The sequence below is a fragment of the Procambarus clarkii genome, chromosome 14 (assembly GCF_040958095.1).
Source record: "Procambarus clarkii isolate CNS0578487 chromosome 14, FALCON_Pclarkii_2.0, whole genome shotgun sequence".
Lineage (NCBI taxonomy): Eukaryota > Metazoa > Arthropoda > Malacostraca > Decapoda > Cambaridae > Procambarus > Procambarus clarkii.
Window position 1 is genome coordinate 6,429,423 of NC_091163.1, and position 26,633 is coordinate 6,456,055.

General features: G+C 46.9%; 1 protein-coding gene and 1 long non-coding RNA gene across 2 annotated transcripts in view; one reads left to right on the forward strand and one right to left on the reverse strand.

Moving 5' to 3' along the window:
- Window positions 1-10,773, reverse strand: part of LOC138364580 (uncharacterized) — a 29,136-nt gene extending 18,363 nt beyond the window's left edge. The window contains exon 1 of the mRNA XM_069324278.1: window positions 10,617-10,773. The gene's annotated coding sequence lies outside the window, so the exon portion shown is untranslated. The remainder of the gene's footprint in view (window positions 1-10,616) is intronic.
- Window positions 1-26,633, forward strand: LOC138364581 (uncharacterized). Its single transcript, XR_011228445.1, has 4 exons — window positions 1-366; window positions 5,748-6,102; window positions 24,174-24,538; window positions 25,378-26,633. It is a non-coding gene; the product is annotated as an uncharacterized lncRNA (long non-coding RNA).

Here is a 26,633-nt window from a genome sequence, read left to right on the forward strand (position 1 = left end):
TATTCGTAATCTGGCAACTGGAGCATAACAGCCAATTAATTAATGTGTTTTGAGAAATATTATTTGTTATCTGACAAATGATTCATATTAGTTAATGATAAGACGCCGTCTGTTTTTCTCTACATCAATTAGTATCAGTTTTTGTCAGGGACAGGAAGCCTAGGTAGTGGACCCAATACTCATCCTGTGAGTGGCAGTGGACCCAATACTCATCCTGTGAGTGGTAGTGGACCCAATACTCATCCTGTGAGTGGCAGTGGACCCAATACTCATCCTGTGAGTGGTAGTGGACCCAATACTCATCCTGTGAGTGGCAGTGGACCCAATACTCATCCTGTGAGTGGCAGTGGACCCAATACTCATCCTGTGAGTGGTAGTGGACCCAATAACTCATCCTGTGAGTGGTAGTGGACCCAATACTCATCCTGTGAATTGTAGTGGACCCAATACTCATCCTGTGAGTGGTAATGGACCCAATACTCATCCTGTGAGTGGTAGTGAACTCAATACTTATCCTGTGAGTGGTAGTGGACCCAATACTCATCCTGTGAATTGTAGTGGACCCAATACTCATCCTGTGAGTGGTAGTGGACCCAATACTCATCCTGTGAGTGGCAGTTGACCCAATACTCATCCTGTGAATTGTAGTGGACCCAATACTCATCCTGTGAGTGGTAGTGGACCCAATAACTCATCCTATGAGTGGTAGTGGACCCAATACTCATCCTGTGAATTGTAGTGGACCCAATACTCATCCTGTGAGTGGTAATGGACCCAATATTCATCCTGTGAGTGGTAGTGGACCCAATACTTATCCTGTGAGTGGTAGTGGACCCCAACACTCATCCTGTGAATTGTAGTGGACCCAATACTCATCCTGTGAGTGGTAGTGGACCCAATACTTATCCTGTGAGTGGTAGTGGACCCCAATACTCATCCTGTGAATTGTAGTGGACCCAATACTCATCCTGTGAGTGGTAATGGACCCAATACTCATCCTGTGAGTGGTAGTGGACCCAATACTTATCTTGTGAGTGGTAGTGGACCCAATACTCATCCTGTGAGTGGTAGTGGACCCAATACTCATCTTGTGAGTGGTAGTGGACTCAATACTCCTCCTGTGAGTGGTAGTGGACCCAATACTCATCCTGTGAATTGTAGTGGACCCAATACTCATCCTGTGAGTGGTAATGGACCCAATACTCATCCTGTGAATGGTAATGGACCCAATACTCATCCTGTGAGTGGTAATGGACCCAATACTCATCCTGTGAGTGGTAGTGGACCCAATACTTATCCTGTGAGTGGAAGTGGACCCAATACTCATCCTGTGAGTGGTAGTGAAGCCAATACTCATCCTGTGAGTGGTAGTGGACCCAATACTTATCCTGTGAGTGGAAGTGGACCCAATACTCATCCTGTGAGTGGTAGTGAACCCAATACTCATCCTGTGAGTGGTAGTGAACCCAATACTCATCCTGTGAGTGGTAGTGAAGCCAATACTCATCCTGCGAGTGGTAGTGAAGCCAATACTCATCCTGCGAGTGGTAGTGAAGCCAATACTCATCCTGCGAGTGGTAGTGAACCCAGTACTCATCTTGTGAATGGTAGGGGATTCAATACCTATTCTGAGTGGTAGTAGACCCCATATCTATCGTATGAGCAGAAGCGGACCCCAAACCCATCCCGTGGGCGTCAGTGGAACAGGCTACAGGGACACATAATGAGCTCAGCAACTAAACCCCCCCAAATTAGCTCATCAAAATACAACACTGATGAGTTACAGTGATATTGCCTAACTCTTCAACACTAGTCTATATAGTTTTGCTTCAGCTTATCACGAAGGTTACAGGTACTGAGTGGCTTCAGGAACCTGACCTTAATGTTCTGTAAAGTAGACTGTTTACATTTATGGTGTACTGGTTTACAGGTTTTGATAAGGTGACAAGGTCTGATTATAGCACTGTATGTAACTATTATACGGTACTGCACTCTAAAGAATACAGTTCCAGAAATTATATACGTTCCCAAAAACGTATATAATTGGTTTATTGAATGGTTTATAAAAATAAACCATATATTTATTGAATAAATATATGGTTTATTGAATGGATTCGGGCGGGAAAAGATCTCTGCACGTTCTCCCAGGGGCCAGATTCACGAAGCAGTTACGCAAGCACTTACGAACGTGTACATCTTTCCTCAATCTTTGACGGCTTTGGTTACATTTGTTAAACAGTTTACAAGCATGAAAACTTCCCAGTCAACTGTTGTTATTGTTATAAACAGCCTCCTGGTGCTTCGGAGCTCATTAACTGTTTAATAATTGTAAACAAAGCTGCCAAAGATTGAGAAAAGATGTACAGGTTCGTAAGTGGTTGCGTAACTGCTTCGTGAATCTGGCCCCCAGGTTCGTAAGTGCTTGCGTAACTGCTTCGTGAATCTGGTGCAACACTTCTCCAGCTCTGAATAGTGCTGTTAGCGCGTAACAATATCCCACCCTAGAGAGCACTAGTGTCTTAACAAGTACCATCAATAGTCTGGCATCTCAATCATGGCTGCTTAGTGTGTATTTATCAAACAGTTTACAGGCTTGGAGACTTCACAATCCAACGGGATTAGTATTGTTGTAAACAATCTCGAATAATTCAGCTCATAGGCTGTTTTAATAAATGCTAACTAAGCCACCATGACCGAGGGAAGATGTACAGGTTTCGTAAGTGGAAATGTATGGTGTAGATAATCTACTGGTGTTGAGGTGTAGATGATCTACTGGTGTGTGGGAGATGTAGATGATCTACCAGATGTATAACTACACGTTCCAAAATACAGCGATGCATACTAGAAAACAGGAAATACAAGAATATACAAAATGAGGTAACAAGGAATTTTGTTACACCAATATCAGTCACTCACATTTTGTAACGCCATTTATGGATAGTTGTAAACAACCAACGGACACTCACAAGCTTTTTAAGCTTGTGAATGAGTTACGAAGCCTGAAAATCTCCCCTAAATCGCAGCGCCTTTGTTTACGTTTTTGAAGTTGAATCGCAGCGCCTTTGTTTACGTTTTTGAAGTTGAATCGCAGCGGCTTTGTTTACGTTTTTGAAGTTGAATCGCAGCGGCTTTGTTTACATTTTTGAGGTCGAATCGCAGCGACTTTGTTTACATTTTTGAGGTTGAATCGCAGCGGCTTTGTTTACATTTTTGAGGTCGAATCGCAGCGACTTTGTTTACATTTTTGAGGTTGAATCGCAGCGGCTTTGTTTACATTTTCGAGGACCGAAGCACTAGGCTATTATCAACAATATTCAGGGGGTGTGCGAAAGCCCGAATATCGTAAAGTGTTTATTGTCAACAAAGTCGCCATGATTGAGGAAAGATGTACAGGTTTCGTAAGTGGTTGGCGTAAGTGCGCCTAATGAATCCCCCGGTGTAGTGTGAAAGGTGTTCGAGTAGGGAGTAGGAGTGTACGGAGGCGGTATAATTACTTACCAGTACACAAGGCTCCCGGCGCCAGTTGTCTCCACTTCCAGCGCCGTACAATTCTCATTGAAATTTTGAAGATGGGAAAAATTACGCGGGAAAAAAAAATTGCAACGAGAAATGTGTTTTGAGTTTTTTTTTTGAGTTTTTTCATTACTAAATGTAGCGGGTGGGTCCAAGTGTTGTGGGTGCTCACCTACCTGTGTTCACCTACATGTACTGCCACACTCCAGTTTATGCTCTTTTTTTAAACGTTCAATAAATACTTCAATGCAGTTAATTTGTGACGCAAATTTGCAGTTGTTTGTGACGCAAGTTGAGGTTTGCGTCTGTCAGGTCTAAATGTTGCTCGGTTGCAACACTGTTTACTTGGCTAGTTGCAATTAGAATATTGTATGTTATTATCATGTCTGTCATAATCTTTCTTTCCTGCAGAGTAGGTCCAGCTCCCTCCGTCTTTCTTCATATTTCGATCCTCTTAGCTCAGGGACGATCCTTCTTGCCGAGCCTTGTTGCATAGCTTTGGAGCCGCGTTGCAAAGCTTTGGAGCCGCGTTGCAAAGCTTTGGAGCCGCGTTGCATAGCTTTGGAGTCTTGTAGCAAAGCTTTGGAGCCTTGTTGTAAAGCTTTGGAGCCGCGTTGCAAAGCTTTGGAGCCTTGTTGCAAAGCTTTGGAGCCGCGTTGCAAAGCTTTGGAGCCTTGTTGCATAGCTTTGGAGTCTTGTAGCAAAGCTTTGGAGCCTTGTTGTAAAGCTTTGGAGCCTTGTTGTAAAGCTTTGGAGCCTTGTTGTAAAGCTTTGGAGCCTTGTTGCATAGCTTTGGAGTCTTGTTGCATAGCTTTGAAGCCTTGTTGAAAAGCTTTGGAGCCTTGTTGTAAAGCTTTGGAGCCTTGTTGTAAAGCTTTGGAGCCTTGTAGTAAAGCTTTGGAGCCTTGTTGCAAAGCTTTGGAGCCTTGTTGCAAAGCTTTGGAGCCTTGTTGCATAGCTTTGGAGCCTTGTTGCATAGCTTTGGAGTCTTGTTGCATAGCTTTGGAGCCTTGTTGCATAGCTTTGGAGCCTTGTTGCATAGCTTTGGAGTCTTGTTGCATAGCTTTGGAGCCTTGTTGTAAAGCTTTGGAGCCTTGTTGTAAAGCTTTGGAGCCTTGTTGCATAGCTTTGGAGTCTTGTTGCATAGCTTTGGAGTCTTGTTGCAAAGCTTTGGTGCCTTGTTGCATAGCTTTGGAGTCTTGTTGCAAAGCTTTGGAGCCTTGTTGCATAGCTTTGGAGTCTTGTTGCAAAGCTTTGGAGCCTTGTTGCAAAGCTTTGGAGCCTTGTTGCAAAGCTTTAGAGTCTTGTTGCATAGCTTTGGAGTCTTGTTGCAAAGCTTTGGAGCCTTGTTGCATAGCTTTGGAGTCTTGTTGCAAAACTTTAGAGCCTTGTTGCATAGTTCTGAAGCCTTGGGTCCTATGGCTTAGTCTGTTAGGTTAGGAAAGAATTAACCGTTTTGAAAGGTTTATCAGGACGGGCCGGTTAATTTACACCCTGGTGGTGCGGGGCAGTCTTGTGGGGTGGTGCTGAAATTTAGGCGTGTTGATGAGAACGTCTTGAGTGGCTAACTGGTTTCTAGCACCATCAGCTTCATCATCGACGCTATCATTCATCATCATCATCATCATCACTATCTTGATCACGTATGCGAGAGCAGGCGAGTCACTGGGGAAATCATGGCTATGACGAGACGTGAATGTGTTAACAGTGATGAAGGTGATGGTGAAGGTGATGTTGAGAATAGTGAATGTGTCCTTTTGTCTCTGTGGATTTATGCATATATTCCCCCCCCCCCCCGTCCTCTCTCAGAGGCACGCCTCCTGCCTCTTGGTCCCTGCCTCTAGCTCTTGGTTCCTGGCTCCTAGACGTCACGCTCCTGTGTGTTGACACATAAGGCTGACCGCCACATTAAAGGAACAGTGATTGGGGCGAGTGTGAGAGTTGTACTTGAAGAAGTTGTACTTCACGCAGGAGGTATACCCCAGCCCCGCTCATACAGGTCAAGGTAGAGGTCAAGAGGGTTCAAACATGGGGCTACCGGTGTCCACACAGAATTGGGTGACTCTAGCCTTAAGAAGCTAACCTTACTCGACACCTGTGTATACCTGGACAGAAAAAGGAGACCCCAAACTAATGTGTTCTACGAGGAATCTAACTTACATTCTTATCTTTCATAACCTAATTCCTGTCTTCCAACGTCCTTATTAAAGAGATCTCTCCCCTCTATTCCTTAGGCATCCGAGTGAAGCGGGTAACAAGTGTGGAGAGCGAGGTCACTGGATACGCTATGGTCGCACTTCGGGGAGAAGGGCGACCCAGAGAGGACTCTACAGCAAGCTACGGGAAAAACACTTCGAGGCTGAGTGTCTGAGGAGCGGACGACTGCGGACTCCCCGTCTCCAGGACGGTGCTCCCTACAACGTACATTCTTACAGCATCAAGCATCTACAGGGAGGACGTAACTGTTAGCGTGGCTGGAGGGCTTCGTCAGGGAGCACCCGGTGTGGCAATATTTCCATTCAGACCCTTCCTGCCTCCCTGCCTCCTCTGACAGTCTGGAAGAGGGGAGCTTCCATGCAGGATATGCTGGTAAGGGCACGCTTCCCGGCCCACCCAACAATTCCCTCGGTAGAAATGGGAAGGTTACCTTGAGGTGCTTCCGGGGCTTAGCGTCCAAGCGGCCCGGTCGTCGACCAGGGGCCAGATTCATGACAGCACTTACGCAAGCACTTATGAACATGTACATCTTTATTCAATCTTTGACGGCTTTGGTTACATTTATTAAACAGTTTACAAGCATGAAAACCTCCCATTCAACTGTTGTTATTGTTATAAACAGCCTCCTGGTGCTTCGGAGCTCATTAACTGTTTAATAATTGGAAACAAAGCCGCCAAAGATTGAGAAAAGATGTACAGGTTCGTAAATGCTTGCGTAAGTGCTTTTGTGAATCTGGCCCCTGGTCTCCTAAATGCCCGGGAAGACCAGTAATAGGAACTCGATCTACTGTAACCTAACCTAACCTTCCTTTCCTGATGCAGACGCCGGGGTCTCCTTCGCTCTGACCGAAATGCGCGAGGTTACAGCAGCTCCTAAGATATATGAAGGACTAGTCACACACCCTTGTATGACTAAATGTCCTGCGAGATGGGCACTTTCAGTATTATTGTTACTTTATTCACTCTCGTGTTCTTGAGGATATCCTCATAATGCATGCAGAGTTTGCCAGTGCAGACTACTGATCACATGACTGTGTTGACCAGACCACACACTAGAAGGTGAAGGGACGACGACGTTTCGGTCCGTCCTGCACCATTCTCAAGTCGATTCTGTGTGACTAACCGTCCTCTGTGATGGGGACTGTTTATCGTCACGTTACTGGGATGACTTTGTGCACCACGTCCCTAACTCTTGTCACACTATATACCCCCTTTCATATAGTCTAGGGTAGCTGCATACCTAAATAAATCAAATAAATTAAATACAAAAATTCTAGTAAAGAAATTTAGGGACGCGACCAGCGAGCTTTCATCAATTATGGTGGTGAAGGAGGTCACTATTGGGCCCAGACTCCCTCTTATTAGGACCAATAGGACCAACGCCGACCAGCCTATGTTTGTCCCGTACCCCAGCTCATTCACCCTGCAAAGTTGGGTGAGGCTAGCCACAAGCGTCTGGCATACAACCTTGGACAGACAAACAAACATTTTATCTATATATAGATAGAAGATTACAGCAAGATCAGAAGACTACAAAGCATGAAGTTTGAACACAATGTTTCAGTATTTGTGTACATGTTGAGCATGTTATTGCTCCTGTAAACTTGGAGTAAAGTAAAGCAAATATATATTCACATTTATAGATTTCCAGGTGATAGTGAGCTTATTGAGTGTGAGTGTTCCAAGTGTGACCACACCTCACCTTCTCTCTCTCAGTCCTTACCGCACCAACCATAATAACAACTGAAAGTTAAATTGTAATATGTAAAAAAATAATAATATATATATACACACATATATATATATATATATATATATATACATATATATATATATATATATATATATATATATATATATATATATATATATATATATATATATATATATATATATATATATATATATGGTACTCAGACTAAACTGAGAATTGATGTTGATGCTGGACATAATTTGTTATGTCCATCAACCTGGGGCCAGATTCATGAAAGCACTTACGCAAGCACTTACGAACCTGTACATCTTCTCAAACTTTGGCGGCTTTGTTTACAATTAATAAACAGTTAATGAGTGTGTGGAGGACTACAGTGTGTGTGTGGAGGACTACAGTGTGTGTGTGGAGGACTACAGTGTGTGTGTGGAGGAATACAGTGTGTGTGTGTGGAGGACTACAGTGAGTGTGTGGAGGACTACAGTATGTGGAGGACTACAGTGTGTGGAGGACTACAGTGTGTGGAGGACTACAGTGTGTGGAGGACTACAGTGTGTGGAGGACTACAGTGAGTGTGTGGAGGACTACAGTGTGTGTGGAGGACTACAGTGTGTGTGTGTGGAGGACTACAGTGTGTGGAGGACTACAGTGTGTTGAGGACTACAGTGTGTGGAGGACTACAGTGTGTGAAGGACTACAGTGTGTGGAGAACTACAGTGAGTGTGTGGAGGACTACAGTGTGTGGAGGACTACAGTGTGTGGAGGACTACAGTGTGTGGAGGACTACAGTGTGTGGAGGACTACAGTGTGTGGAGGACTACAGTGTGTGGAGGACTACAGTGTGTGGAGGACTACAGTGTGTGTGTGTGGAGGACTACAGTGTGTGTGTGTGGAGGACTACAGTGTGTGGAGGACTACAGTGTGTGGAGGACTACAGTGAGTGTGTGGAGGACTACAGTGTGTGGAGGACTACAGTGTGTGGAGGACTACAGTGTGTGAAGGACTACAGTGTGGAGGACTACAGTGAGTGTGTGGAGGACTACAGTGTGTGGAGGACTACAGTGTGTGGAGGACTACAGTGTGTGGAGGACTACAGTGTGTGGAGGACTACAGTGTGTGGAGGACTACAGTGTGTGTGTGTGGAGGACTACAGTGAGTGTGTGGAGGACTACAGTGAGTGTGTGGAGGACTACAGTGTGTGGAGGACTACAGTGTGTGGAGGACTACAGTGTGTGTGGAGGACTACAGTGTGTGGAGGACTGCAGTGTGTGTGTGGAGGACTACAGTGTGTGGATGACTACAGTGTGTGGAGGACTACAGTGTGTGGATGACTACAGTGTGTGGAGGACTACAGTGTGTGGATGACTACAGTGTGTGAAGGACTACAGTGTGTGGAGGACTACAGTGTGTGGAGGACTACAGTGTGTGGAGGACTACAGTGTGTTGAGGACTACAGTGTGTGGAGGACTACAGTGTGTGAAGGACTACAGTGTGTGGAGAACTACAGTGAGTGTGTGGAGGACTACAGTGTGTGGAGGACTACAGTGTGTGGAGGACTACAGTGTGTGGAGGACTACAGTGTGTGTGTGGAGGACTACAGTTTGTGGAGGATAACAGTGTGTGGAGGACTACAGTGTGTGGAGGACTACAGTGTGTGTGGAGGACTACAGTGTGTGGAGGACTGCAGTGTGTGTGTGGAGGACTACAGTGTGTGGAGGACTACAGTGTGTGGAGGACTACAGTGTGTGGATGACTACAGTGTGTGGAGGACTACAGTGTGTGGATGACTACAGTGTGTGAAGGACTACAGTGTGTGGAGGACTACAGTGTGTGGAGGACTACAGTGTGTGGAGGACTACAGTGTGTGGAGGACTACAGTGTGTGGAGGACTACAGTGTGTGGAGGACTACAGTGTGTGGAGGACTACAGTGAGTGTGTGGAGGACTACAGTGTGTGGAGGACTACAGTGTGTGGATGACTACAATGTGTGGAGGACTACAGTGTGTGGATGACTACAGTGTGTGAAGGACTACAGTGTGTGGAGGACTACAGTGTGTGGAGGACTACAGTGTGTGGAGGACTACAGTGTGTGGAGGACTACAGTGTGTGGAGGACTACAGTGTGTGGAGGACTACAGTGTGTGTGTGGAGGACTACAGTGTGTGGAGGACTACAGTGTGTGTGTGGAGGACTACAGTGTGTGGAGGACTACAGTGTGTGGATGGCTACAGTGTGTGGAGGACTACAGTGTGTGGATGACTACAGTGTGTGGAGGACTACAGTGTGTGGAGGACTACAGTGTGTGGAGGACTACAGTGTGTGGAGGACTACAGTGTGTGGATGACTACAGTGTGTGGATGACTACAGTGTGTGGAGGACTACAGTGTGTGGAGGACTACAGTGTGTGGATGACTACAGTGTGTGGATGACTACAGTGTGTGGAGGACTACAGTGTGTGGATGACTACAGTGTGTGGAGGAGTACAGTGTGTGGAGGACTACAGTGTGTGGATGACTACAGTGTGTGGAGGAGTACAGTGTGTGGAGGACTACAGTGTGTGGAGGACTACAGTGTGTGGAGGACTACAGTGTGTGGAGGAGTACAGTGTGTGGAGGACTACAGTGTGTGGAGGACTACAGTGTGTGGAGGACTACAGTGTGTGGAGGAGTACAGTTGTGGAGGAGTACAGTGTGTGGAGGACTACAGTGTGTGGAGGACTACAGTGTGTGGAGGACTACAGTGTGTGGAGGACTACAGTGTGTGGAGGACTACAGTGTGTGGAGGAGTACAGTGTGTGGAGGACTACAGTGTGTGGAGGACTACAGTGTGTGGAGGACTACAGTGTGTGGAGGAGTACAGTGTGTGGAGGAGTACAGTGTGTGGAGGACTACAGTGTGTGGAGGACTACAGTGTGTGGAGGAGTACAGTGTGTGGAGGAGTACAGTGAGGGTGTGGAAGACTTTAATCACAGTGTCAAAAATCTGTTGTTTTAAAGCAATAAAAAGTCTTACAAAATTTACTCTTCAGCGTGCTAACGAAAATCGACTTCGCAGTGCTAGGCGACTTCGATGTGTCTTCGACTTCAGTTGTGTAAAATCGTACGAATTTCACTGCCCTAAACCGCTCCATATGTGACGTTTGGCAGATGGTTGGGTGAAGAATTGGTAAGGACTTGCCTGTGTGGGCCGGGGGTCGTGTTGAGGTGCAGCAGCAGGTGTGTGTCGTCCACCAGCAGCGTCCTGTGAGTGTGTGAGGCCCCCTGCCCTCGCTGCCTGGCTTATATACTACCTGCCACCCCGGGCGCCCGCCCACACTCTCCGCCCACACCTGCAACACCCGCCCACCGTCTTCACCCACACCTGCAACACCCGCCCACCGTCTTCACCCACACCTGCAACACCCGCCCACACTCTCCGCCCACACCTGCAACACCCGCCCACCGTCTTCACCCACACCTGCAACACCCGCCCACCGTCTTCATCCACACCTGCAACACCCGCCCACCGTCTACACCCACACCTGCAACACCCGCCCACCGTCTACACCCACACCTGCAACACCCGCCCACCGTCTTCATCCACACCTGCAACACCCGCCCACCGTTTTCACCCACACCTGCAACACCCGCCCACCGTCTTCATCCACACCTGCAACACCCGCCCACCGTTTTCACCCACACCCACCCACCGTCTTCACCCACACCTGCAACACCCGCCCACCGTCTTCATCCACACCTGCAACACCCGCCCACCGTCTTCATCCACACCTGCAACACCCGCCCACCGTTTTCACCCACACCTGCAACACCCGCCCACCGTCTTCACCCACACCTGCAACACCCGCCCACCCTCTACACCCACACCCGCAACACCCGCCCACCCTCTACACCTACACCCGCCCACCCTCTACACCCACACCCGCCCACCGTCTTCACCCACACCTGCAACACCCGCCCACCGTCTTCACCCACACCTGCAACACCCGCCCATCCTCTACACCCACACCTGCAACACCCGCCCACCGTCTACACCCACACCTGCAACACCCGCCCACCCTCTACACCCACACCTGCAACACCCGCCCACCCTCTACACCCACACCTGCAACACTCGCCCACCCTCTACACCCACACCTGCAACACCCGCCCACCCTCTACACCCACACCTGCAACACCCGCCCACCCTCTACACCCACACCTGCAACACCCGCCCACCCTCTACACCCACACCCGCCCACCGTCTTCACCCACACCTGCAACACCCGCCCACCGTCTTCACCCACACCTGCAACACCCGCCCATCCTCTACACCCACACCTGCAACACCCGCCCACCGTCTACACCCACACCTGCAACACCCGCCCATCCTCTACACCCGCACCTGCAACACCCGCCCACCGTCTACACCCACACCTGCAACACCCGCCCACCCTCTACACCCACACCTGCAACACCCGCCCACCCTCTACACCCACACCTGCAACACCCGCCCACCCTCTACACCCACACCTGCAACACCCGCCCACCCTCTACACCCACACCTGCAACACCCGCCCACCCTCTACACCCACACCTGCAACACCCGCCCACCGTCTACACCCACACCTGCAACACCCGCCCACCCTCTACACCCACACCTGCAACACCCGCCCACCCTCTACACCCACACCTGCAACACCCGCCCACCCTCTACACCCACACCTGCAACACCCGCCCACCCTCTACACCCACACCCGCAACACCCGACTTCCGTGCCCAACAAGCTGGAGTACACTTAGTGTAGGCTCTGGGTGTTGTTCTACTACCCGAGTAGAGTAGAACTTCTACCTGTGGCTGGAGGTTGTTGTTCTTGTTAAAGATTCGCCACCTGGAACAAAAAGTTCCAAGTAGCACGGGCTATGGTGAGCCAGTAGTGGACTGGTTGGAGGTGTTGCTTGGAGCGGCCGGCCCGGAGGCCCACAGATCCTCTACAACCTGGTTGGTCCGGCACTTCCAGCATGAACTGTCTAGTTGTTTCTGGAAAAATTTCATTTTTTGTTTCAGCAATATTTCTAATGCTTGCTGGGAGGGTGTGGAACAGCTGTGTTCAGACCTCTGATGTTCAGACAGTGTTCTCTGATTGTGCCTATGGCACCTCTACTCGTCACTGGTGCTAGTCAGGTGGCACCTCTACTCGTCACTGGTGCTAGTCAGGTGGCACCTCTACTCGTCACTGGTGCTAGTCAGGTGGCACCTCTACTCGTCACTGGTGCTAGTCAGGTGGCACCTCTACTCGTCACTGGTGCTAGTCAGGTGGCACCTCTACTCGTCACTGGTGCTAGTCAGGTGGCACCTCTACTCGTCACTGGTGCTAGTCAGGTGGCACCTCTACTCGTCACTGGTGCTAGTCAGGTGGCACCTCTACTCGTCACTGGTGCTAGTCAGGTGGCACCTCTACTCGTCACTGGTGCTAGTCAGTATGTTGTTATTCCGCTGTGAAAATTTGGTACCTGGTTTTATAGTATCTTTTATTTTTAACTCTCTCTCGTCTCCTTTCCTGAGAGTGAGTTCATTTTGAGAGCTTGGAGACGGTCCCAATAATGTTGATGCTTTATCGTATCAATGGGTTACGTTCTCTGTATTCCCTCTTTTAATAAATCTCTCCTACTGTGGAAGGGAAAGTGAGTACCGAACAGTACTCAAAGCGGGATTTAAATAGTATTAACATTGTTGTGGAGTTCCTGGATGTGCAGGTTCTCATAATCCATCCTCCTGGCCGTCGCCGCCGCCGCTATATTTGCTCAGTTATGTTCACTAAATGTCAGGTCGCCAGATATCATAATTCCCAGATCTTTTACGTGTTGTTTTCCTTCTATGAGTACAACATTGTGACATTGTTGCAATGGTACAATGTTGTACCATTGCAACAATGGTACAACCAGACTTGTATGGGGTCTGGTTGTACCATGTATTTCGTTTAAGTAATTCATTTCTACCATACCAAAGTACCTGGAAATTATTACTGTTAAACATCATGTTATTTTCCGTTGCTCAATTGAGGACTTTATTAATATCGGCTTATAGTCTGTCAGTCTACAACTTGAGTAATCTTGCTGTCTTCCCAACCACGTGGGCTGGACGGTAGAGCGACGGTCTCGCTTCATGCAGGTCTGCGTTCAATCCCCGACAGTCTAAGTGGTTGGGCACCATTCCTTTCCCCCGTCCCATCCCAAATCCTTATCCTGACCCCTTTCCAAGTGCTATATAGTCCTAATGGCTTGGCGCTCTCTCCTGATAGTTCCCTTCCATTCTTGCTATCTTTGGTGTCAACTGCAAAGGATGACACGAAGCTGTGACTTGTATTTTTGTCTATCATCTGATATGAGGAGGAGGACAAGCGGTGGTGCAAGGACTGTGCCCTCAGGTACTGACTTTTTCAATGCGCCTGGACTTGTTTTTGAGATTTTGAGATATATACAAGAGTTGTTACATTCTTGTACAGCCACTAGTACGCGTAGGGTTTCGGGCAAGTCCTTAATCCTATGGTCCCTGGAATACGATCCCCTGCCGCGAAGAATCGTTTTTTCATCCAAGTACACATTTTACTGTTGCGTTAAACAGAGGCTACAGTTAAGGAATTGCGCCCAGTAAATCCTCCCCGGCCAGGATACGAACCCATGACATAGCACTCGCGGAACTGTTTGACTGTTACTCTTTGCGTTCTGTATGACAGAAAATTGGAAATCGATCTCTCTACCTGTTATTTATATTGATATCGTTTTATGGGCTATCACTACATGGTTGCTATCAAATTCTTTTGCAAAGCTCGTGAATACATTTGCATTTTGTTTTTCTTCAAATGCTTTCTTGATTTTGTCATAGTGGTTGAGTAATTGCGACCGACGGGATCTTCCCGCTCTAAATCCATGTTGACTTGGGCTGTGAAATTCATTGTTCTCCATAAAATTGGACATTTTATTCCTAATCACTCTTTCAGAAACTTTAATGTTATCTGATGTTAATGCGACTGGTACAAAGTTTGTAGCCAAAGCTTTACTACATCTCTTGTACAATGGAACTATCTGCTGAATTGGGTACTTCTGGTATCTCACCTGTATCCTAGCTTTTTTTTTCTCCATATCACACTGAGAGCTCATGGTACTTTTCATTTATTTACCCAATCTCCTAATTTTTATGTAATATCAAACAACCTTATCATTGTGTTCATTGCTGTCTTCTTTTATGTGCTAGCCATATGCTGTATTGTGACTACCAATTTTTGTCAACTACCATTCAAGCTGTCATTGCAATCAATCTTATATTGTTTCTGCTGTATTGTGCCTACCAATTTGTTGTCAACTACCATTTTAAGCTGTCATTGCAATCAATCTTAGCTACCTATGTGCTTTAATATACTGTACCTACAATTTTCTCTCATCTTCTTTTTTTTTTTTTTTTTTTTCATTTCATGTAATCTGTTATCATTTTTTTGTCTATAAATTTTGCATGTATTTACCTCCTTAAAATTTTCTTAGATTAAGGACCTGCCCGAAACGCTGCGCGTGCTAGTGGCTTTACAAGACTGTAATTACCATATTTGTATCCTCACATTCCTTATGTACATTCTTGTATATGCATAAATAAATAAATAAATAAATAAATAAATAAACCTGGACGCCTGACAGCTGAGTGGACTTCGCATCGGATTCGTAGTCCTGAGGTTCCGGGTTCGATCCTCGGTGGAGGCGGAAACAAATGGGCAAAAAGTTTCTTTCACCCTGATGCGCCTGTTATCTAGCAGTAAATAGGTACCTGGGAGTTAGACAGCTGCTACGGGCTGCTTCCTGGGGATGTGTAACAAAAAGGAGGCCTGGTCGAGGACCGGACCGCGGGGGACGCTAAGCCCCGAAATCATCTCAAGATAACCTCACCTGGGACTGAGTGCATGGGCATGTTGTCCATTTATCTGTTAAAGTATGTTGTGTTCATGTTTATATCAGTTATAGTGTCAGAGTTTTGGATATCGTTCATAAAGAAGCTGTCTAGATCTTCACCCTTCATGTAGGTCACTGGGGTGCTAAACATAGCCTCATACTTATTGTTTTTTAGGATTTCACTAATTTCTTTATCATCCTCTTGTGTATGAACCTTCACTTGTGATTATAGATCCAATAATGGACAAGCTTTTTTCATTTTTTTTTTATTTCACAAGTAAATATTTGTTTAGTATATTTCTATATCCCATGTAATACTTTCTGTTCCAATTACAATTCTTCTTGACTCTTTTATTATTATTTTTCTACCACAGACGTGGCCAGACATTTACAATGCTAACCAGCATATATACATTTTCTTCTGTCCTCCATGGACAGGGTGAGAGATGTGTTAAACATATAGTTCAGGGATTGGTTCTGACTGGTATGATCGCTTCAACGTCTGCTCTGTTACTTCCATCTCCCTAATTATATTTAGGCTTCTTTGTTGTTATAGTCGTGTCTGCTGAAACATTGCCTTTATTCTTTCCTTTTTTCGTAGAGTTGTCTGCATTCTCTTTCTTGGGTCCACAAAGCAGACTTTGTACCCTTCAGCAGTCATTTGTTTTGTTCGGTGCGTGGGAGTATTGTTACTTAAGACTGTTTCTCATTGGTTGTTTTCCAAGTTCTATGGTTATTTTCCCCAGTCAATCCTAGTATTGGTAAAAATGAATTGATTCAATAACCCATCTATCTCTTGTTAATGCTTTTGAATCTATTAGGAGTACTGATGTTAGAGTTAATGAGCTTGTGGTGTGTGTATGTTAATTATCTGAGATTGTAATGTTTCTGATTATTTCTTCATCGTTGCTGAAGATCAGATCGAGATTATTTTCGTGTTTGGTTTGCTCTGTTTATCTGCTGGTTGAGCGAGAATTTGTCACAGAATCTCAGTTGTTCGCTGACCTTAGTATTTCTCTGTCTTAGACTGGAAAGATTTTAGTACCCAAGGATGGTAATATCTGGTACTGGGTTTGATAGATTATTAAAGCTCTTCTCTATTTTGTCTATCTGCTCTGTGAATTCCTAAACTGTTGCTTCTGGTAGTTTGAATATTTGAATAATAATTAGTTTATTTGTTCTACTTTCATAACAAGTACATCTACCACCTCATAGGTGAAGTTCAAGATCTTTGTGCATACAAGTTCCCCTTTAATATACTGTCCTGCTCCTCTATTTGACCTCTAATTTGGTATCAAAATTTCCCTATCCATGTAATCTCTAGTATGGGTATCTGTCACTACTCCAAATATTGAGTCCAACTCTGTTAGGAGACCATTTGTGAATTTAAATTTATTTCTTGATTTTGACTTTAGGCCTTGTATGTTTGCAAATATTAAAGATTTTTCATTCATATCCCACGACTGAAAATGAAGAAACAACAATGTTTTGGTTCCTCCTGAACCATTATGAAGTCAGGGAATTACAGGACTTCAATATAGGAAACTGTATGTTGTGCTTTTGTATCCATATTTGCAAATATATAAATTTGTGGTTCTTTTTTCAAGAAGTTATTTCTGTGCTTGACTTTACAGCCTCGTCTTTAAACCCGTCTGTGTTTCCTGTTCATGTTTTTTCTTTGTTTATGCATTCTCTCCACCCACTATGGTTCTCAATATTGATATGACCGTTTGGCTCTTCTGTATTGCTGTTATTATTGTATTCGTCAACACTTTGTCCTTCCACACTGTTGTTGTGACTCTAAGCTATCAATTCCTTCGGTCTGTTCGCCATCCAGTGTTATTCCCCTCCCTTCCCCACACACACTACGTATATAATTGGTAGTTTTCTCTGTGAGCGCTAGTCTATTTGCCTGTGGCATGTGTCTCATCAGTGTGGTCGTGTTTGTTCACACCAGTCTGTCATTGTAACACTATCTATACCAGCCCACACTCGCTACACCCCGCCCACAGTCGCTACCCACACCCCGTAACACCCACCCACGCCCTCAACACCCAGCCACTGACCCCACCCACATCCTCAACATTCACCCATTATCACCCACACACCTACACCCATGTTATGGATTAGGTTTGCTGTAACGGAGTAGAAGTAGCCTATCGTATTTTGCGTACGTTAATTTATTGACCTACTAGCCAGTCAGTAATTAAGACGTTTGTAAGGTGAAAAGCCGTCTGCACAGTTACAACATCTTGAATATGGAAATGTTGGACATAGTAAATATCTGGACACAAATTGTCTGTAGATTGCAGACGAGGAGTCACAATAACGTGGCTGAAGTATGTTGACCAGACCACGCTAGAAAGTGAAGGGATGACAACGTTTCGGTCCGTCCTGGACCATTCTCAAGTCGATAATGTCTGTAGATTATCAAGGAAACTTTATTGTTAATTTTCCACACGTATAAAGTGTGAAGGAGACTGTAAGGTGATTGGTAACTGTTTTAATTGACATACGGGTCTCAAGGCGGTCTGTAACGAGTTATTAGTTTGTTAGACTTCACGGTATAGAATAATGAAGAGTATTGAGGAATATGGCCATATGATAGTTAGCGGTTGTAGAAGAAGAGTAATATACCACTTACTTCACCGTAGGATTATCCAGGAAGTAGCCTATCCTATAAGGAGGCCTGGTCGAGGACCGTCAGGTATAGCTAGGCTAAACCATGTACCTAGTTCAGATCCTTGGTCATGAACCGTACCAGTGTTTGCAGTTATAGAATTATCTTTATCAATTTAGCCTTGTAAAATATACAATCTAAACGTGTTGGAATACTCGCAGGTATAGTGTGGTTCTGCTATTTAATGAGCCAGTTGAGTCTTAAGGCCTCCTACCTGCTACAGCCTATTACCATGTATATTATTAAATATAGATAAAAACAAAAGTTTCAAGGATATAGAGGAGTGGGCCTTACAACCCAGCATAGGAACCTTTTTGCCTTCAGCAAAGAGAGAGCTTATTTGTGTTGCATTTTATTAAATATTTACAGTAATAAATTAATGGTAAATTTATGGTTCTAGTGACCACATTTTGGTCCTATGTAATTCTCCTCTTTTTATCAATCCAGGTATTTTTCCCACAAATGTTCCAGGCGAGGCTACAAGAGCACACTGTAAGTACTGCAAAACTGAGTTAAACGGAACATATCAAGTCTTTAAAAATCAAGCTCGGTGAAAGAAACAGATTCAAGTCTTCTCAAGAATTATACACATCTTACTAACATGTTTACACCGCTAAACGTCAATCATCAACGCTGGAAGGAGCAATTGCCATCCACTCACGTTGTCACTTTGCTCTAAGGAACTGCGACCATCTTGTTGATCTGTGCAAGAACAATATTGGTGACAATTGTGTCAGATCTGAAGACACATCGCACAAAGAATATCATAAAGAATGTTTTGTGTAGCCATTTTGAGCAGGAGTTGATTAATGATATAATTAATGATTTTTACAATGTTGCAACTCTTATAAACTTCCATTCAAGGTGTTTGAATGACATTGTAACATTCGCTGGAGACAAAGAAAGATCTTGAAATGTCTTCTCAGCCAGGCCCAGCTTGTGCAGCAGATGAAGACTCTTTTTTTTTTTTTTTTTTTGCTCAAAGTAGAAATATCAAGGTAAGTAACCTTTATTTCATTAAATGTCAGTGTTATTTATTAATTAACTAGAGTACGTCTTAATCAAACTAGAAATGCTCTGCAAATCAAGGGGCCCAGAATGTGGAATGACCTTCCCAACCATGTTAAAGACTGTACCTCTCTCAACCAGTTTAAGATAAAAACTAAACACTACCTAATAAATTCCCTGTAATCTACCTCACTCCTCTATTGTCAACCCATGTCTGTTATTTTCTTTTTTTTTTTTTTAATCAACACTGTTTGTCAACCTATTGTATTTGTGCTGCTTTTTCAGTCATGTTCCCCCTTTTTTTATCTTTATTTGTATTTGTTCTCAACACTTTTTATTCTTTATGCTCAATTAGTATTAAGTTCTAGATATTAATGTTTTCTTGCCCGAAACGCATTGCGTAATAGTGGCTTTAGGCATTGTATGTACTAGCTCTATCTATATATCAATCCATTAATGTAACATCACTTGTATGTATATACCTTACCTGAATAAACATCTGAATCTGAATCTGAATCTGAAACATCTAATATTTTCATAAACTGTGCTGGAGTATTTGTAATACATAATATATTTTTAGATGCATATATGCCAAATCTAGATCTTTCTACATGTTCTATATGTCATTTATGGGCGTAAAACGGAAAATTGAATTGGCAGCTCTGGTGAGAAAACAAACATGGCGCAGGGAGGAGGCGCGCGCAGCTTTACTCCAACCGAAAATTCAAAATTCAAATTCAAAATCACCACCAACACTTCAGGATGAGAGAACAACTAACGACACATGGCAGGCATATGGCTGACGCTGATGCTCTCCCGAGGAGAATAACGAAGACCTTAACCGACTCGGTCACGGTGGAACAAGAGTTGACCAACCCGGAACTCAACTGAAATCACTGGGAGGTCCTGTCAGTTTTGGAAGGATATAGCAAATTCAAAGTTGGCTTCCTGTTAGGATAAATTTGGATGGTGGTAAATTTAATTTAGCAAGATTTAGTTAAATTTAGGTTCTGTTAGGATAAATTTGATGGGGGTAAATTTGCACCACCACTGCCAACACCACCACTGTCAATATCATCACCACCACCACAGCCACAGCCACAGAGACCTCATTAATATTACCAGGGCCTGCCCTCGTCACAACTATAGTCCCAAGGTGGGGGACATCTCCGCAAAAAATGTAAAATAAATATATGATAATTCTCTCGCGAGGCGTCGGCTCCTTGGCGACCAGCTCTCAAAGGCTGACCTCTGGAAAATTGTCCTTTAATGAGACCAGTTCCGCTCCTGCCTGCTAGACCAGCTGCCCCCATGGTTCCTACCTGCTAGACCAGCTGCCCCCATGGTTCCTGCCTGCTAGACCAGCTGCCCCCATGGTTCCTGCCTGCTAGACCAGCTGCCCCCATGGTTCCTGCCTGCTAGACCAGCTGCCACCATGGTTCCTACCTGCTAGACCAGCTGCCCCCATGGTTCCTGCCTGCTAGACCAGCTGCCACCATGGTTCCTACCTGCTAGACCAGCTGCCCCCATGGTTCCTGCCTGCTAGACCAGCTGCCACCATGGTTCCTACCTGCTAGACCAGCTGCCCCCATGGTTCCTGCCTGCTAGACCAGCTGCCCCCATGGTTCCTGCCTGCTAGACCAGCTGCCACCATGGTTCCTACCTGCTAGACCAGCTGCCCCCATGGTTCCTGCCTGCTAGACCAGCTGCCCCCATGGCTCCTGCCTGCTAGACCAGCTGCCTTCATGGTTCCTGCCTGCTAGACCAGCTGCCACCATGGTTCCTGCCTGTTAGACCAGCTGCCACCATGGTTCCTGCCTGCTAGACCAGCTGCCTCTATGGTTCCTGCCTGTTAGACCAGCTGCCACCATGGTTCCTGCCTGCTAGATCAGCTGCCTCTATGGTTCCTGCCTGTTAGACCAGCTGCCACCATGGTTCCTGCCTGCTAGACCAGCTGCCACCATGGTTCCTGCCTGCTAGACCAGCTGCCTCTATGGTTCCTGCCTGTTAGACCAGCTGCCACCATGGTTCCTGCCTGCTAGACCAGCTGCCACCATGGTTCCTGCCTGCTAGACCAGCTGCCCCCATGGTTCCTGCCTGTTAGACCAGCTGCCACCATGGTTCCTGCCTGCTAGACCAGCTGCCTCTATGGTTCCTGCCTGTTAGACCAGCTGCCACCATGGTTCCTGCCTGCTAGACCAGCTGCCTCTATGGTTCCTGCCTGTTGGACCAGTTGCCACCATGGTTCCTGCCTGCTAGACCAGCTGCCACCATGGTTCCTGCCTGCTAGACCAGCTGCCACCATGGTTCCTGCCTGCTAGACCAGCTGCCTCTATGGTTCCTGCCTGTTAGACCAGCTGCCACCATGGTTCCTGCCTGTTAGACCAGCTGCCACCATGGTTCCTGCCTGCTAGACCAGCTGCCTCTATGGTTCCTGCCTGCTAGACCAACTGCCACCATGGTTCCTGCTACAAGACCAGCTGGCCTCTGGTGTACGGTGGGGGGGGGCGGGCGCGCGGAAGGGTCACAGAGGAACCAAACAATTGGGCTCTAATGGCTGCTGCTGCTTGACGGCAACCGTACCAGCAAAGACATCAACTATAGGTAAAGGAATGACAACAGCAACAACAGCATCAGCAGCAGCAGTAGCAGCAGCAACTGGAGCAGCAGCAGCAGCAGCAGCAGCAGCAGCAGCAGCAGTAGCAGCAGCAGCAGCAGCAGTAGCAGCAGCAACTGGAGCAGCAACAGCAGTAACAGCAACAGCAGGAAGACGATGCCATCAACCGTGTATAATGCACTCGATATTAGCAGTGAGGAGTCTGGCAGGCTGGAAGGGTGGCAGGCTGGCTGGTTGGCTGGTTGGGTGGCTGGCTGGCTGGATGGCTGACTAGCAGGCTGGCTGGCTGGCTGACTAGCAGGCTGGCTGGCTGGTTGGGTGGCAGGCTGGCTGGCTGGCTGGTTGCCTGGCTGGGTGGTTGGCTAGCTGGCTGGTTGGCTGGCTGGTTGGGTGGCAGGCTGGCTGGCTGGTTGGGTGGCAGGCTGGCTGGCTGGCTGGCTGGTTGGGTGGCTGGCTGGCTGGGTGGTTGGCTAGCTGGCTGGTTGGCTGGCTGGTTGGGTGGCAGGCTGGCTGGCTGATTGGGTGGCTGGCTGGCTGGCTGGCTGGCTGGCTGGCTGGTTGGGTGGCAGGCTGGCTGGCTGGCTGGCTGGTTGGGTGGCTGGCTGGCTGGGTGGTTGGCTAGCTGGCTGGCTGGCTGATTGGCGGGCTGGCTGGCTGGCTGGCGGGCTGGGTGGTTGGCTAGCTGGCTGGTTGGCTGGCTGGTTGGGTGGCAGGCTGGCTGGCTGATTGGATGGCTGGCTGGCTGGCTGGCTGGCTGGTTGGGTGGCAGGCTGGCTGGCTGGCTGGCTGGTTGGGTGGCAGGCTGGCTGGCTGGCTGGCTGGTTGGGTGGCTGGCTGGCTGGGTGGTTGGCTAGCTGACTGGCTGGCTGATTGGCGGGCTGGCTGGCTGGCTGGCGGGCTGGCTGGCTGGCTGGCTGACTGGCTGGCTGACTGACTGGCTGGCTCCCTGGCTGGGTGGTTGGTTGGCTGGCTGGCTGACTGACTGACTGACTGGCGGACTGGCTGGCTGGCTGACTGACTGGCTGGCTGGCTGGCTGGGTGGTTGGCTGGCTGGCTTTGGGTGCCTGGCTAGCTGGGTAGGTGGTTGGCTGGCTGGATGGATGGCTTTCTGGCTGGGTAGCTGGCTGACTGAGTGGGTGACTGGCTGGGTTGTTGGCTGACAGGGTGGCTGGGTGAGTGGCAGGCTGAGTGGATGGTGTTCTATGGCATGCAGTATGGGTGGCAGGCTGAGCGGGATTAATTCAGTATTTTGAATGTAGTAAGCATGTCCCTACTGCTCCAGGCCCAGGCCAGTAAAGTTTTCACCCACCTCCCACTTGGTATATACCTAGCCATCCCTCCCCATGGGATAGGAGAGAATAGGTCGAGCTTTGTGCCTACACGCACCACTTGTGTGTCCTAGGGGCGCTCAGCCACCCCTAGCACGCTCCTAGCTCCCAGGAAAATCCATCACTCGCATAAACATAGTAATGAAAATGGGCCCCGGGTTGACAGGATCGAGTCTCTTCCACTCTTGGAGTCGATCAGAGAAACCTGAGGATATATATATATATATATATATATATATATATATATATATATATATATATATATATATATATATATATATATATATATATATATATATATATATATATCAACAGTGCGCGCGCATATCAACCGAATACCACCAACTATACGCAGAATGGAAGGAACTAGAGACATCACTGTTTACACTTCTTAATAAACAGTTTACAAACATGAAAACTTGTCAGGTAATTGTTGTTATGGCTATAAACAGCCTGCTGGTGCTTCGCAGCTCATTAACTGTTTAATAATTATAAACACAGCCGCCAAAGATTGAGAAAAGATGTACAGGGGCGATGCGCGGGCTCAATCGGACCGAGTCTCCTGCGGTACCTGGTGCGTGTGAATATTGTGGTGTCTCTCACAATCATAACATGCTGTTTATGCTACTACCAGTACCCCGGTACTGGTGTAAACAGCTAACACACCAGTACCCTGGTACTAGTGTAAACAGCTAACACACCAGTACCCCGGTACTGGTGTAAACAGCTAACACACCAGTACCCTGGTACTAGTGTAAACAGCTAACACACCAGTACCCCGGTACTGGTGTAAACAGCTAACACACCAGTACCCCGGTACTGGTGTAAACAGCTAACCCACTAGTACCCCGGTACTGATGTAAACAGCTAACACACTTAGTACCCCAGTACTGGTGTAAACAGTTACCATACCAGTACCCCCGGTAGTGGTATAAACAGCTGACAGAAACAATTCTTGTTACCAATACACCAGCGGTTAAAATTGTATTAAATATTACTTAACTGCCTGGACTCTAGTGTATAATATTGTATAATCATACGTTATATTATACACCGCTTGCAGTGTTCGGTTACCAGATGTAGGTATAATCAAATATACAGTGTACATAGTCATTGTTAAACTGAATATTACACTTTTTACCTACTCCGAAACCTTTTGTGCCTTGTCTAATATATTTGCTGTTCACAGGATGTGGAGCCTAGTATACCAGCTGTTCACAGGATGTGGAGCCTAGTGTACCAGCTGTTCACAGGATGTGGAGCCTAGTGTACCAGCTCTTCACAGGATGGGGAGCCTAGTGTACCAGCTGTTCACAGGATGGGGAGCCTAGTGTACCAGCTGTTCACAGGATGTGGAGCCTAGTGTACCAGCTGTTCACAGGATGGGGAGCCTAGTGTACCAGCTGTTCACAGGATGAATATGGGGCTCACAACAAACTATCGTTGATGACCACTTGATGACTGTGACGAGGACCACACCACACCACTGGTGGTCATCAACACGACCACACACACCACTGGAGGTCATCAACACGACCACACACACCACTGGAGGTCATCAACACGACCACACACACCACTGGTGGTCATCAACACGACCACACACACCACTGGTGGTCATCAACACGACCACACACACCACTGGTGGTCATCAACACGACCACACACACCACTGGTGGTCATCAACACGACCACACACACCACTGGTGGTCATCAACACGACCACACACACCACTGGAGGTCATCAACACGACCACACACACCACTGGTGGTCATCAACACGACCACACACACCACTGGAGGTCATCAACACGACCACACACACCACTGGAGGTCATCAACACGACCACACACACCACTGGAGGTCATCAACACGACCACACACACCACTGGTGGTCATCAACACGACCACACACACCACTGGAGGTCATCAACACGACCACACACACCACTGGAGGTCATCAACACGACCACACACACCACTGGTGGTCATCAACACGACCACACACACCACTGGAGGTCATCAACACGACCACACACACCACTGGAGGTCATCAACACGACCACACACACCACTGGAGGTCATCAACACGACCACACACACCACTGGAGGTCATCAACACGACCACACACACCACTGGAGGTCATCAACACGACCACACACACCACTGGAGGTCATCAACACGACCACACACACCACTGGAGGTCATCAACACGACCACACACACCACTGGAGGTCATCAACACGACCACACACACCACTGGAGGTCATCAACACGACCACACACACCACTGGAGGTCATCAACACGACCACACACACCACTGGAGGTCATCAACACGACCACACACACCACTGGAGGTCATCAACACGACCACACACACACCACTGGAGGTCATCAACAAGACAGGATGGACTGGTCATCACCCAGGTAACATGGACAGTTACCACTAACAGCTCCAGACCTCTCATAAGAATGTGGATAAAACTCTCCACTATTGTGTCCGGTCATATTCACCACAAGAGGATGCAAGTTCACTACATAATATTTTAAACCTACTTCTTCACTTGGTTGTTCTTTGTGTATAATGTTTGTGCGTGTGTGTTTTGTTTGAGATATATACAAATATATATATAATGAATGTGTGTGTGTGTGTGTGTGTGTGTGTAGGTGTATATATTTATATATGGGTGGTGGTGTATGGCAGGGTGGTGGTGGAGAGCGGGAGACCTGCTTCATCTGCCTACACCTCACTGGGGTAATATGTGTATTCATGGTTTCGTTTGACGCGTGAAGTCAGCGGCCGTCACCAGGGCGCGTCCTCCTCCTTCTTCTCCAGCTTCTTCTTCAGTCTCTACACCATGCTTCTGGGTCCTGCGCTCTCTTGTGTCCTGCACTCACTCTGCTGCATCCTACACACTCTCTGGTGTGTCCTACACACTCTCTGGTGTGTCCTACACTCGCTCTGGTGTGTCCTACACTCGCTCTCTTGTCTTACACTCACCTAGTTGTGCTTGCGGGGGTTGAGCTTTGGCTTTTTGGTCCCGCCTCTCAACTGCCAGTCAACTGGTGTACAGGTTCCTGAGCCTATTGGGCTCTGTCATATATACATTTGAAACTGTGTATGGAGTCAGCCTCCATCACATCGCTGCCTAATGCATTCTATCTGTTAAGTACTCTGACACTGAAAAAGTTCTTTCTGACGTCCCTGTGGCTCATTTGGGTACTCAGTTTCCACCTGTGTCCTCTTGTTCGTGTATCACCCGTGTTAAACAGTTTATCTTTATCTGCCCTGTCAATTCATCTGAGAATTTTGTAGGTCGTCATCATGTCTCCCGTTACTCTTCTGACTTCCAGTGTCATAAGGTGTATTTATCGCAGCCTTTCCTCGTAACTCATGCCTCTTAGTTCTGGGACTAGCCTAGTGGCATACCTCTGAACTTTTTCCAGCTTCGTCTTGTGCTTGACAAGGTACGGACTCCATGCTAGGGCCGCATACTCCAGGATTGGTCTTACATATGTGGTATACAAGGTTCTGAATGATTCCTTAGACAGGTTCCTGAAGGCAGTTCTGATGTTAGCCAGCCTCGCATACGCCGCAGATGTTATTCTTTTTATGTGGGCTTCAGGAGACAAGTTTGGTTTGATA